This window comes from Erithacus rubecula (genome assembly GCF_903797595.1).
Source record: "Erithacus rubecula genome assembly, chromosome: 8".
NCBI classification, from domain to species: Eukaryota; Metazoa; Chordata; class Aves; order Passeriformes; family Muscicapidae; genus Erithacus; species Erithacus rubecula.
In genome coordinates this window covers 16,658,088-16,672,618 of record NC_136659.1, presented here as the reverse complement: position 1 = coordinate 16,672,618, position 14,531 = coordinate 16,658,088, and positions in this window count along the sequence as shown.

The window sequence follows — 14,531 nt, the reverse complement described above, 5'->3', positions numbered from 1 at the left end:
TGATACACTTTTCAGCTAGCGAAGAAGCCACGTATGATGCACAGCAGCCAATGATGTCATTCATTGCACTAGAGCCTACCCATATTTCTACATACAATTTTTTAGGTCTGTAGCAGTGAAATTTAAGCAGGGATGAAGTATTTATGTACAGGAGAAATACCTGCTGACCCCCATTCTTCATTTGTTAGCAGCGATTCCCTTTGCAAGGGCTGATTACAACACTGCAGGCTCTATATGCAAGCAGACATGTAAAGTCTGCAAACCAGATGAAGAGAGTGGACATCAAACACAAATATTCATTGGTCAATAGCAAGGTCCTGCCAGAAACAGATATGGCTTTGGCAATATAGCTCTGAAACCTGTGCAGTCCATCAGCTAACTCTGCACATAAAATTCTGACATGACTAAATCCTGAATACTCTGGTTAGCAAGTCAAGATGATTTACTCCACTTTGTAGGGATAGAAACTAAGGCAAAGGTGAACTGATTTCCCCTAAGCTATTTGAGGTATCAGCGGTAAAGTCAAGATTGCCAAGTCCCAAACAGTGCTTTGTACAGCACAGTCTTCAAATTAGCAACTGGTTTAAGAGTCTTCCCAGCTTCTTTGTATCCTATCCACAAGGAACACAGAACACAGCAGCCAGGCAAATAAGCAAGTAAATCAAGTCAGCCCAAAGGTGAGGTCGTGCAAGGTCTGTTTCACACCCTGGCATTCATTGTATACATATTCACGAGCATCAACTCTTTGACTAATGACTTTTATTTATGCCTGAGGCTTTTGGTAGGCACTTCTATGATGCTGCTGTAATTCATCTGGACTGAGCTACTGCATCTTCCAAATCTGTCCAATAGCCTTGGCTATCTCTTCTCCCAAGAGAATGAGTCTCACACCAAGTAGGGCTTATTTTTAAAACTGCACTTTTCTTATATTATAGATGATACATTAGCTTAGATGTATTTGGACCAGGAGTTCAAAGTATTATTTGCTGCTGAACAATAGGAAAACTTACAATAAATGAAGCAAATAACAAACCATTTCTTCTACTAAAAAACCTTAAGGATGTTTTTGAAATTTGCAAAATGTCCTAAAGAGGATCAGAGACAGATTTCCAACACTGAATTCTTGAAAGAAACCAGCCACATTCTGCACTAGCTGCAAGGTAAAAAGCAGATTTTCAGCACACACCATGTCAAAGTCTTCAAGTTTACAGCACTACACAGGGGTAAGGCTCCCAGAAGGACAACGTGTTTCAACCTACTCACTGCTCTCTCCAGGGTTTTTTGTCAGCAGTAAGATACAGCTGAAACTTTTTTAACCAAATGCAACATTTGATCTGTAGTAGAAGTGCATTCCAACTGTATCTATCCCTAAATTCTAGCATTCCTTCTCCTGTGCCTTCCTATTCAAGGCTAATGACAAAACTCTCCTCTTTTTGTATTAAAATCATTATTTCTCCTCACAAAACTGCTGCAAAATATAGAAGCGTCCTTGTCCCCATTTCACAATTCAGGACTTAAGTATGACTGACTCCTATGTTGTATCAGTCAATAGCACACACTAAATCTTGTATCTTCCTCACTAGATCAAAACTGACATGGATACATACCCACACATCCCAAACCATCTTTTGTAAGACACAGATGGATAGATAGATAGACAGATAGACAGACAGATAGATACCTGCAGTCTTTCTTCAGCCTACCTTCAAATTCATTACAAGGAACCCTGTCAAGTCAAACAGGACCAATTTTTGCAAGTGTTTCAAAGAGAAGAACTCCATCTCAGTGAAAGCTGCTACTGGTACTTCTCAAAGGGCTTTGAGAGTGAATTATCTTTTCAGCTTGAGAGACATGCACGTCCTAAATTCTTCACATTTAACACAGAGTGCCTATTGCCAAGCACTGTTTTCCACAAAAACGAGCTTTTGCATTCTGCTTAACACAGTGAGTACATCTCAGCACTTTTTGCTCTATAGGATACAGACATTTATATAACTGTAGTGAGATTATGTAATGACTAATCACAGATTTAATATACAGCCTTGTTACACTTCAGACTTATCTCAAACCAGCGTCTCGCATGAGTGAAATTATTTTCAATTCACAGTTCTTAATGAAATAGAAGATAATGATCTCATGCAAACCCAAAACCCGATATACTCTACACAGAAATTGTATTTTTCTTATAGTAGATGTAGCAAACTAACCAGACAAATGACACTAAAATAAGAAAATATAATACAGTTGCAAGGGAAAGCCCTTAGCTTTGACTCCATAGAACATACGATTTGTAGTTATCCCTTCAGGGATTGAGAATTGAAATTTGAATCCTTGAGAACTCAGCCACAACTGCATTTTTGGGAACTGCAGGCCAATACTGACACAATTTTTAGGAATAATGCTGCCTTATCAGCTGTCGACTGTGCCAAGCATAGCTGCTTGCAGCCAGACTGTCAGCTTGCATGAGAGGAAGCCTTGTATGAAGATCAGCAACAGACACAGAGAAAGTACCAAGTGCAGTTTAAACTTCCTAAAAAACTTTTTTTTGGTCAATATTTGTAAAGTCTTAAAATTCACCAGATCAGAAACTCAATTCTCCAGCTGCTGTGAGTTAAGCAACGTCAGGTTCCTCTCTGAGTACAGAAATAGAGAAATTGCCTCCTTCATCAAAGGAAGGCAAAAATCCCTTTCATCTTCTCTTTCTAATGAAAGTGAAAGACAGCATGAGTGAATAAAAGAGATAACTTCAATGTATATCTCCCCACTGGTCTCTTAAGCTTTCAACTGATAATCACTCTCAGGATAATATGGCAAGACCGTGCACATTGTTCATAAATTATATCCCACAACATGACCTACTTTAATGCAATGCAGAAACTCTCCTACTTTAATGTAAGGATGACACATTATTTTACTCAGGAAGATTAAAATGGAGTTGGGGTAGGAAGAGTTACAAGTAACAAGAGTTACTTGTGGCAGCTCCACTACCCCATTCTCGGCTAAGATAAGCATGGTACTACATGCATTTGCATGTAAAAAATTGTGAAGTAAGTCAAAGAGGAAGCAACTTCAGAGAGATACAACGATAAAAGCAAGTGGGAAAAAGTGATTCTTGCAGTTCCTAATCTTGCTAGTTAACCACAATTTTTACTTTTCTCTTTACGGGGCTAAGAAAACAGAGAACAATATGGCAACAGCAATTAGCACAAGAAATAGGCCACCTGTATCTGGAAACCTAGACAATGCCACAACACACATCACACACCTTATGTGTCTCTGGGAAGCGCTTTTTCAAGATCACATCTCCTTTGTCATCCTTCTGCCACGATGCCCTTCCAAGAAAGCTCCCGGCTGGGGAGCAGCAGGCACTGCACACCTGGGGAAACTGAGGCCGGCCCTGAGCACACGGCACAGCTCACACAGCAACCCTCCGAGCGCTACACACTTCGGCAGTGCAGCAGCTCAGACACGACCAAATGAAGCAACAGTTGCCAGCGGCACCGAATGACAGCTCAGAAAATGAATGAAAAGCATAGCTCCCCTTAATTTTCACTTAGGCTGATCTTTGGGCTTGTCAACATATAGATACATACTTCTGAAGCAGACAGCAAACGTTTTTCATAAGGTAGGTAACATTTTCTTGCCAGCACCCCTTAAAAAGCACATCACTCGCAGCACTTGCCAAATTGGGATGTAAAATCCTTTGACTTGCGGCCACGAAGCTACAACAAACCAACGCCTCTCGCCTGCCCCTTCCCGGCCCATCACTGCCCTCCTTCCAGTGTCACCCCAGCCACGAGCACGCAGCGTTTGCAGTCATGGATAAAAAACCAGCAGCACTGCCCTGTGTGACAGCCGCCTCAACAGAAAATAACCAGAATGCCAGAAGCCGGGGAAAGGAGCGGGCAGCTTACCTACTTAGCTTTCGGCAGGCGCCTCCGCACAGGGGTGCGCGGAGAGGGTTTGTGCTCTGCCTCTGAGAACCCCTTCAAGGCCGAGGCCGCCGGTACCGAGGCCAGGGAGGGGAGGTCTGGCCCGCCCCGGCCCGCCCCGCCAGCGACAGCCCCGCTGCGGCAGCGGCTCAGCGCCCCGGGAGCGGGCGGGCCCCGGCGGCGGGCGGGCCCCGGGCGGACCCCGGCCCGGGAGCGGACCCCAGCAGGCCGGGGCTGCGCGGCGGCTCGGGCGGAGCAGCCGCAAGATGGCGGCGCGGCGGCCGCCCCGCGGGGGTGCCCGGGTGCGGCGGGGCTCCGCCGCCGCCTTGGCCCCGGGGGCTTCCCCCGCGCTCGGGAGCCGCTTCTCTTGGATACAGGAGCGGGACGAGCCGCTGCCCCTCCGCCGCTGCGGGGGCTCTGGTGGCTGCAGCCGCTGGCCCCGCGGGAAGGGAGGCCGGGCGGGCCCCGGGGTCACCCCGTTATCGGGCCGGGGCTGCAGCTCGGCGGGGCCGATAGCGGCGCTGGCTCCCGCCGCAGCCGATCCCTGAGCCTCCTGCGCTCATTCCAACTTTCCAGCAGTCTGAGCGCCCAGAAACAAAACCCCGTGTTTTCCACGTGCCGCCGGTTCCACAAATTTGGCCAGCCAGTAATTTCCCCAGTAAAAACCAAGAAATTGTAATGACCAAAGATTCTCTTGCAGAAAACGAGAACGCAGCTTTCTCAGGGCTTTCCTTTTGTAATGCTATTAAGGGGAGAGCAGTTCCAGCTGCCCCTGCCCCAAGTGCACTTTATTCTCCCCTCCTGATCAGACTCAGGCCAGCTTGCCTTGTAAAGTGTGGCAGACACACGGCAATAGTGTCCCAGTGTGAGTAAGGCAATTTTCCCAACTGCTGGAATGTCGACCAGTCTGTATGCTCAGCAGCTTCCTATCTCAAACTTCCAACAAAAAAAACCTCAAAAACACTCAATAAAAACTTCCAAGGCATTTGCAGGGAGAAAAACAAAACAAAACAAAAACCTCCTTCCCTTTCAAAAAAGACCAAAACAGAACAGAGAATAATCCCGACCAAAAAAGATGTGACTGACAATTGATGAAGCGTTATGTCAGATAAAATTTTTTTCCACAGTCAGTTCTGTTCACAAGGTCTACTGTTGAAATGCTTATCGGAAACAAAACTCATGTTACAGAGGAAGAGCAGCAATATAACAGAAATAACATTTAATTTGAAGTCCAGTTAAGAAAGTTCTGTAAAGAATGCAGACAGAGAAACTCGTGGGGACAAACACGGCTGTCAGAAACTTGGCAGGTACTACGTTGTTGGTACCACATGTCTGCTTTAAATTTAATTTAAAGATACTGATATTTAAATTTTATGTTTCTGCACTAGAAGTGCAAACGCTTAATAGAACCTCAGCTGATATGAAGCAGCAGTGTCAGTGCTTGACTCCTCACTGCCTCCCATTCCTGTCTACATCCTGTCCCAACTCTGGGCCAACACATCCCAAGCAAAAGATCAGCAAGGGATTGTTCCAAAGCTATGCCAAAGTTTATTATGTATGTTTGGAAGGTGGTGCAGCCTGTTGGGTAACACTCACCCACTGTAACGTTAGGGTGAGACTTTGTTTTGATGCAAACATCAATAAAGAAGACTCTTTTGTTAATTTTTTCACTGTTTAAATTTCTCTGCTTGACGCCTGACAAAGACCACTTTCAGACTGATTTGGATTTGGTTTTGGAAATACAGTATAATAAGGCCTTTCCAATTTTTTTGAATGAACTTTTTGTTCATTCTTTCCTACCAAAATGACACCTTAGAGGGACCTGCTCTGGGAAATAGCAAGGGAGGTATACCAGACCATACTAAGAACTCTTGGTAAAAACATATTCCTTCCCACAGTGTGCTAAATCAGGTAAGCACACTTGACCCAAGTATTGTCTTCTTTTGGGTAATACGAACACATTAAAAGCGTAATACTCAAAAAAGTAAATAGTAAAGAACCTCAAAACCCTGAAAAATTAAAATACTCAAAAGTATGGAAATGTAGTATCAAAGACATGTGAAAAAATATATTAAAATTATTATAGCTTCTGTCTAAATAAATGAAGCAAAACTATATAAATAGGACTTAATATAGCATATTTCCTCTTGCATATTCTAATATTTTTAAACATATCATAAGTAGCCTAGCAACTATCTCTATCTCTCATCTCACTCTGAGATGAACAGAGAAGAACACTAGTGTCTGACCCATTGCCCTGTTAAGAAACATGAAAACATTATTAACCAGACTGTACCACCAGAACAGCACTGTGAATAACTCAAACTCTGGATTACAGGACCAGTTCTGCACTTGGCTGGGAGTAAAGAAATCTTTCTAATGCAGTATTCAATGTACAGGATACCCCAACCATATCCAAAGACCATACAAAGTCCTGCTTTTCAGAACAGCAAAGACTATTTTCTCCTTGTTTGACACCACCTCTCTGCTCCCTCAACACCCAATTAAAGCTCCACAGGCACTTTGTTTGAGCCACATGTTCTCTGGCCTTGAACATCCCCTTGTGTTCCATGGAGCATCTCCATGTTCCAATACCCTGCCTTTATAATAGAGTTCATTTCTTCTTCCTTTTAAGATCTCTGTAAACTAAGGGTGACAGCCATGGACATCAATTCTCATAGAGTTTCACCCAACCCACACAAGGATCAAAAAGCCCCCATGCATTAATTAAACCCCCAAACATAAAAATTCTCACAGCTATAACAGTGCAACTAATGCATGGGACAGGCAAGTTTTTTGTATACAAACTCCTGGGAGGACAGGTTTATAGAGTCCATCACAGCTACAGAATTGATCACAGCTATCCTCTACCACTGGCAACTCAGCTTTGGCAGTTGAACTGTAGATCAAAAAACCACAGTTACTGCCATTGCAAAGTCAAGCTTTACAAAAGCTACTTAAACACAAAACTTTAAGTTGTCTCCAAAATTTTAATTCAATCCTCTTGAGCATTCCCTTAACACAACAAAACATTGTATAATAATGAACTACTGTCCCCCTTGCTTTTTGTTCTGGTTTAGACTCAAATTGGATGCTTCCATCCATTTATGTGCTACCGAAGTAGCCAACAGATTATATGGGAGGCAATTCCTGCTTTTTGATCTGGGCAGCAGCTTAACAAATGAAAAGCAGCTGGAGCAACCATTACATGAGTCGTCCTGTGGCTTTCATCACGCTCATTTACCTGCAACAATTACACGTACACAGGCTGGGCCCACACAGGAACTGAGAGAGGTTCACTCTCTCAGTGACAGCAGGTTTCAGACAATGTCACTTTTAAGAAATGTACATTTCTCCAGTTTGTTTCTGAAAATACTAAAATTGGATTTGATTTTTGTTTTTTTTTTTTTTTCTAGAGAACTGGCACGGAAATTGTAGTCAAATTGCTAGGGTGTGGTGATAACTGAAAGACAACATTGCCTTACAGCAGGAAGTGTCAGGTGAGCTTCAAAACAGCACTACTGATTAAACAGGTGCAAAATTTATCTAAATAACCTCTCAGTAGGGCATTAGAAAAACATACCTTTTCCAAGAATAGACAAACAAAAACCAAACAAAAAAAAAACAGAATATGAGAAGAGAGAAGAACGTCAGCAAATGCATCAGGATGAAATCTGTCTGGAAATTTACAGGTATAATCTCAGTGCAATTTCCAGACAGCTGTTCACCTAGTTTTCAAAAGCATGGAAAAATCCAAGTCTCTTACCAACACAGTAATTGCAACAATGAGTAGAGACATTAGCACTTCTTAGGTATTGTCCTTATCAACCACAGGAAAAATACCTCCTCTCAAGGCTCCTTGGTTATTGACAATGAGCCAGACTTTATATAATCTTTGGATTTATACCTAGAGACAATGTGGCTTTTCACCTCCAGTACTTTTCTTACTGCTCATTGCATAACCAGTAAATGGATTATATAATGCACAAGGCAGGGACCCCCTGTTCAACCTCTGTTAAATTTTCTTAGCTGACTCCATCCAAAAATGCATGTCTAACTTTATTTATCTAAAGCAGTAGTTCAGGGTTCAGCAAGTTTGTTGGTTTGTGATGTCTGCTCTCCTACAGTAGTGCGTAAGGCATGCAGGAAGAACATGAAGTGCTTATCTATACCTGGATGTGTCTGGTCACTTACACTGACTCACATGGGTTACTGGCAAATAAACTATAGTGTACAATACACAGATATTTGATGAGGCAGTTATGCAACAAGGGAAACCTGGGGAAAATTAATCTGTAAACAGGAATTAGGGCCTTGGAGAGTGGTGTCAAATGAAAAGCATTTGCCCCATGAATGAATTTCTAAAGCTTCTGAGGCTTAAATAGCATTAAAAGAATCCAACACCTGAGAGAAATTCTGAGTATCCTGAAAGCAACTTAACACAGAGCTCAGGAGAATGCCAGATACTGTTACCCATAAGCTTTAAGCTTATTAACACAGGAATTATGAGGAATGCTCTGGATGTTTACACTCATCTCAATTACCTTGGAATACTTCTGTAAAAGATCTTCCTTCTTAAGAAAGCAATTTATCAGCTCATCTGTAATTTCACAGTAGTCCACCTCATTATCTGCGTTGGTTACGGGAACCTAATTGGTATTTTTCATATAGCATCTTTTGTAAGACAGTATGTTCAAGCTGGTTTTGAAACCATGTTTACTGTAATGCACTCATTCACTTCCACCTTGTTCTGTGGCTGAGACAATTCCACAGAACTGAAGGTGCAATTATAGTCTTCAAAATACTGTATCTGCCAAAAGAAAATACATGAAACTAGTACAGACAGATTGCAGAAAGTCAAACTAAGACTTTAGCAATAATTGTGTATGTTCAGGTGTGTTGAAATAGACTGCTGTAGAAATTAAACCTAGTAAACATTGTGCATGGTGAAATCCACCTCTCTAAACCAAAAAATAAAGAAAAGTTCAAATTAATTACATGGAATTAAATAAAGTTCATAATAACCCCATGCAATTTCAATACTAGAAGTTTTTTTTCTGCAACTGCTTTCAGGGAAAAGAAAACAATCTTGAAGAGACCTCCTAAACACAAATTCCACCCTTTGGCTAGGGAATCAACATTTTACTAGGCTCAGCAAGAAGGTAAGTGTGCTAAACTCAAATGCAAGTACTCAGAAATTAGTTATGTAGTTAACCAGTCCAACTGGGGAAAAATATGCAAAAATCAAACAAATAACCCTACTATTTTAACTCAGACATTACAAATGTTTTATCTAGAAAATCATTATGAGGTTTTGTCCATTTGCCTCATATTGTGATTAGAGCTGTATCTACTGTAGGTAGACACTTTAAATGTTAAGTACATTTATAATATTTTCACACACTTACAGACTAACAGTATATGGTGAAATTATTAAGAGCAGGGCATCTTCCTTGACCTTAAAAACCCTATTCACTCATTTTGGCATAGGCAGCTTATTACTTACATGTTGTCAGTATTCTGGGTGCTCAGTCACTGGAAGACTACTCAAATTTGGCCTGAATCCTCAAAAAAACCCCAAAACCCTAAGCCCCATAAAAAAAAAAAAAAAAAAAAAAAAAAAAAAAAAGAACAAAACCAGGAGAGTTATCACACAAGTTAGCTACACAAAAGTAAGCAGATGCTGCTTTGCTAAGGAAAACCATTTTAAAGCAAGGTGCAGTGCTTAAATAAGCTGCTTCTGGTGCATGATCTGTTGCAGCTGTTGCTTATTAATTATTAAGCCACTGATTAGTAAAGAAATCCCACCAAATATACGACCCCCCTCCCCCTTAAAAAAAACCCACCAAACCAACCCAAACAACCTGCAAAACCAATTTTGGTATCACAAATTAAAAGCTTTGGAAAGATTTTCAGAATATGACCCATATTTCCATGAAGTCTCTCCACCTACTAAGTTTCCATTTCTGGTCACATCGTATGTCACCATTTTGCAAGCCACTATTTCTTACTTACACAAATATGGTTTAAATGTTGTCCATCAAATGTATAGATTGCAGTGTATTGTGTCTTGTGATAGAAGTCCAATAGCTTTTTGTTTATTTATTTAATATTCATTGCAACACTACTATCCAACTAAATCCTTCCTGCTACTGTGTCACAGGACTGTATTAACAAACCCTCTTGTTCTTGAATTCTCCAGCAGAAAGCTACTGTACCTTTTCCTCATTATGTTCAGCAATTTGTCACTACATTTAAATTAATAACCAACAAAAACACTAAGAACTTTCTTAACTATTTGAGTAAGTACTGATTTTAAGACTGCGATACTGACAGAGTAACTTTCTTACAGCTGTCTTTTACTTCTACTTGGCATTTTAAGTTTGAAAAGGTACTTGGCTTTAATTCTTAGCTCCTTCTCCAGCTGCAGTTATTAGCTAAAGATTCGATTTATTTAGGTCTAGTAGCGTGTCGCTTCCTGTTGAACTGAATTGGAATAGTCAGGTGTATAATTCTGTTGCATCATTTTAATGCCAATACTGGAATTTGACTTGCCTAAGAACTGTGTAACTGCACGAAGAGTCAGGCCGGATGCATCGGGAGTGAAATCGCTGTGGTGAAACAGCGCGTAGTATTCCTAAAATGCTGAAATGCTCACTGGATGGTTTGGGTGGGAAGATCAAGTAGTTCCATCCAGCCTCCCCGCCACGGGCAGGGACAGCGCGTTTCACGCACGCCGTGGGGCGGCGGTGAGCACCCACTGCCGCGAGCCCCGTGCCCGGGTCCCAGCGCCGCCCGGGACCGCTCCCGGTGGGACGGGCGGGAGGCGCCCGGGATCGCCCCCGGTGGGACGGGCGGGAGGGGTCGGGATCGCCCCCGGTGGGACGGGCGGGAGAAGCTGGGATCGCCCCCGGTGGGACGGGCGGGAGGCGCCCGGGATCGCCGCCGGTGGGACGGGCGGGAGGGGCCGGGATCGCCGCCGGTGGGACGGGCGGGAGGGGCCGGGATCGCCGCCGGTGGGACGGGCGGGAGGCACCCGGGATCGCCCCCGGTGGGACGGGCGGGAGGGGCCGGGATCGCCGCCGGTGGGACGGGCGGGAGGGGCCCGGGATCGCCCCCGGTGGGACGGGCGGGAGGCACCCGGGATCGCCCCCGGTGGGTTGGGCGGGAGGGGCCGGGATCGCCGCCGGTGGGACGGGCGGGAGGGACCCGGGATCGCCCCCGGTGGGACGGGCGGGAGGCACCCGGGATCGCCCCCGGTGGGACGGGCGGGAGGGGCCGGGATCGCCGCCGGTGGGACGGGCGGGAGGCACCCGGGATCGCCCCCGGTGGGACGGGCGGGAGGGGCCGGGATCGCCCCCGGTGGGACGGGCGGGAGGGGCCGGGATCGCCGCCGGTGGGACGGGCGGGAGGGACCCGGGATCGCCCCCGGTGGGACGGGCGGGAGGGGCCGGGATCGCCCCCCGTGGGTTGGGCGGGAGGGGCCGGGATCGCCGCCGGTGGGACGGGCGGGAGGCACCCGGGATCGCCCCCGGTGGGACGGGCGGGAGGGGCCGGGATCGCCCCCGGTGGGACGGGCGGGAGGCACCGCGCTCCCACGGCGACACCGCGCGGCCGCACGGCAGCCGGAGCTCCCTCCCCGGGAACCAGCAGCTGCAACACAGAGAACTGCCAGCCTGGGCATACATCACACCTGTCCCCACCTGCTTGGCTAAAAGCAAGCAAACAAACAAACACACAAAGCTTATCATTTTCTCATGCACTGGACTTAGATTAGATACATTCCCAGTTAAAAAATATATTTATAGTTCTTCCCCTTGCTCACAAGTGGTCGTATGTATAAGAAAGGGAGGAATGAAGGTTCTGGTGCAGAGGGTAGTTCTCCTATAGCACACAGTAGTGTATTGTTTTTAAATCAGCAATAAACTGGAGCAAACACACCAGCCCCTCAGCTGACTGGCTGCAAAAAAAAAAAAAAAAAAGCACAGCAGCAGTCCTCAGGCACAGCTCAGGAGATGAAAGTATATATGTAGAGGAAAGGATCGTGTATCTCTGTGTTTTCAAACAAAGTTTCCCAGGTTTCATAAGGCATCCAAGCTCCTGGCCAAACAGCAGAAGTGAAAGTTTCTGTTTTAAGTAAGGAGGCGAAAGAACTTCAACAGAAGGATTTCAACAGTTTGCAGTGAGGGCTGGTTTTGAGACAGCACAGAAAGTACTAATGGGCTCTGCAGTCTCTGACAAACAGCACAATGATGTTATCTACAAGGTACACTAGTTCCAGTATCAAAATACCTATGACAGAGGCTGGGGTTTCAGCCTGGACTTTCACCCACAGCCTTTACCTTGCTCTCTTCAAAGTGCTCTGATTGCTTCAGCTGCCTTTTTCTCTCATGGCTCGGTCGTGCTCAGCCTTCAGATGCAGGAGCTCTGCTGCTCCACAGGGCACACGAAGGCTCACCAGTAACTCTGAATTTACTAAAATTTCTGCTAGAAAGGAGAAGGACAAAAATGAATCATTTTCACATCCCTGTATACACAAACGCTTCCTTCATTCAGGTTACACCCAACACCCACTGCTTAAACATTCTTTGCATGAATACAAAACCATTTTCAGAAGGGAACTAACTGGTTACAGGCTTTACCGTGTACAGTGTTCACACCAGTTTGGAGCCAAACATTTTTTGCACACAGGCATATGCAAAAGGTAGCCAAAGTGGTCCCCTTTGGGAAGGGCATTGCACAATGATAGTCTTGCCCCAACTGCAGGGAGAGGTCACCAGTTCGTGTTTTAGAGAGAGAAAGGATGGACAGCAACCAACAGCCCTCTCTGTCCACCTTTAACTTAGAGGTGCTTAGGCAAAAGAATTCTAGGAAAAAAAAAAAAAAAAAAAAAAAAAAGGAAATAAATAACAAGAAAAATCCCAATTTGAAAATGAGAAATGTATTTATGTAGGCTAAGTATCAGCATTCTCAACGAAAAATCTTTTTTATCTGCAGGAAAAAGAAGAGTGGTAATAACAAAGAGGGAAAATCATGGAATGAGAGAACCTTATTGCAGTGTCATACAGACAGCTTTCATGATAGATTGCTGTTTTACATTTTGAATGCAGCTTTTGCTGAAGTCATATATCTTAAGCCACAAATATGTTTTAGTCTTAAAGAAGAGATTATCTGATGTTGTTGTTGAGTAGACAGATAAATATTGGATACAAGGTAATGTTAGCAGCAGCCACCCAATTTATTCTATATGTTTAATCAAAATACTTTTGTGACAGTCATCCTTTCCTCAGGATTGTTTCTGTACCTGAAATGCTGTTGAAATCTTTAGATAGGTTAAGAGCTTGATTGCCAATTATCTATTTCATTAGTTAACCTAAATAAATACATTAAGTGTTTTACAGAGATGTATGGGCCAGTATTGAGTTCTGAAATTTGCTAGGATTAAGTTACTATGTTCAGTGTAAAATGGAGTCAGACTGGGTGAGAGGGCAGAGGGGAGCAGTCTGTGCATAGGAGGCAGGAAGGTCACTGGAAATTGCTGAACCACGATCAAAGGAGTTGCATATTTCTATGTGTGCTGTGTGCAACACACGAGCCTTCCTGCAACTGCAGGGAGCAGTCAGAACTGTTTTACTGGGTAGTCCATGGGTTTCTTTTAAATCAACAGCATTTTTTGAGTTAAATGAAGGAAGGACTATGTTGTGGTTATGACAAGGTCACAGCTCAGTTCCCTCTTCCTGAAACCAAGTGATTTGATTTCTTGAAAACCAAAAAAACCTATGTTTTCTTTGGTAAAACAAGTGATAGACACTCCTGTTAGCCGATGATTAGATTCATACCTCTGTGTTCTCATTCAAGGCTATTGCCACTGAGATCTGCAAACAAAGGTCTCACAGCTTGCTGAGCCAGCTCCTTTGCAGCTCACCGGCTTCCCCACACTCTCCATCATGGTTTCTGTTTCTGTAGCCCAGGCACCAGGATTGATGGGTCTCCAGGCTACACAAGGGTTGGTGGCCTTCTAAGAGAGTGGTCTTTGTCTCAATCAGTCTGTAAAATGAAGGTATCAACAAGCAGTCCCCAGAGATATCAAAGGATCTGCAACTTGCATAAGAGTAAACCTGATACTTAAGTCTTTGTAAGATAGTTGAGTTATAGTACAGAACTTTTTAGCTTTTTAAATGACCCTTCTGACTTCTGAGGAGAAGCTGGAAGGGCAGCCTGAATTTGAACCTCCTGTGGACTTTTATAAAACGGTCTTTCTTTGATGAACCTGGTCCAAATTATCTGAAAAGCTTAACACCTATGATAAAGAACAAGGCTCCAAAGTCAAAAGGAGGGTTTCATTTGTTTCTTCTTCCCTGGCACCTTTGTGAGTGGAGACACAACAACAACAAAAAATCTACACTTAACTACAGTGATTTTCCATGTCATTTTCCCCTGGCAAGGGCCTAGCTTGCCCTGCCAAGAGCCCATGGCCACAGCTCACCCAACAGCCACCTGCAAGTACAGCATCATGAAACACTGGTTTTCAATCATTCTTTATCCTAAAGTAAACTCACTATTTCTCCTTATCTACAGGTGTCCTTCATTGTATGTAGG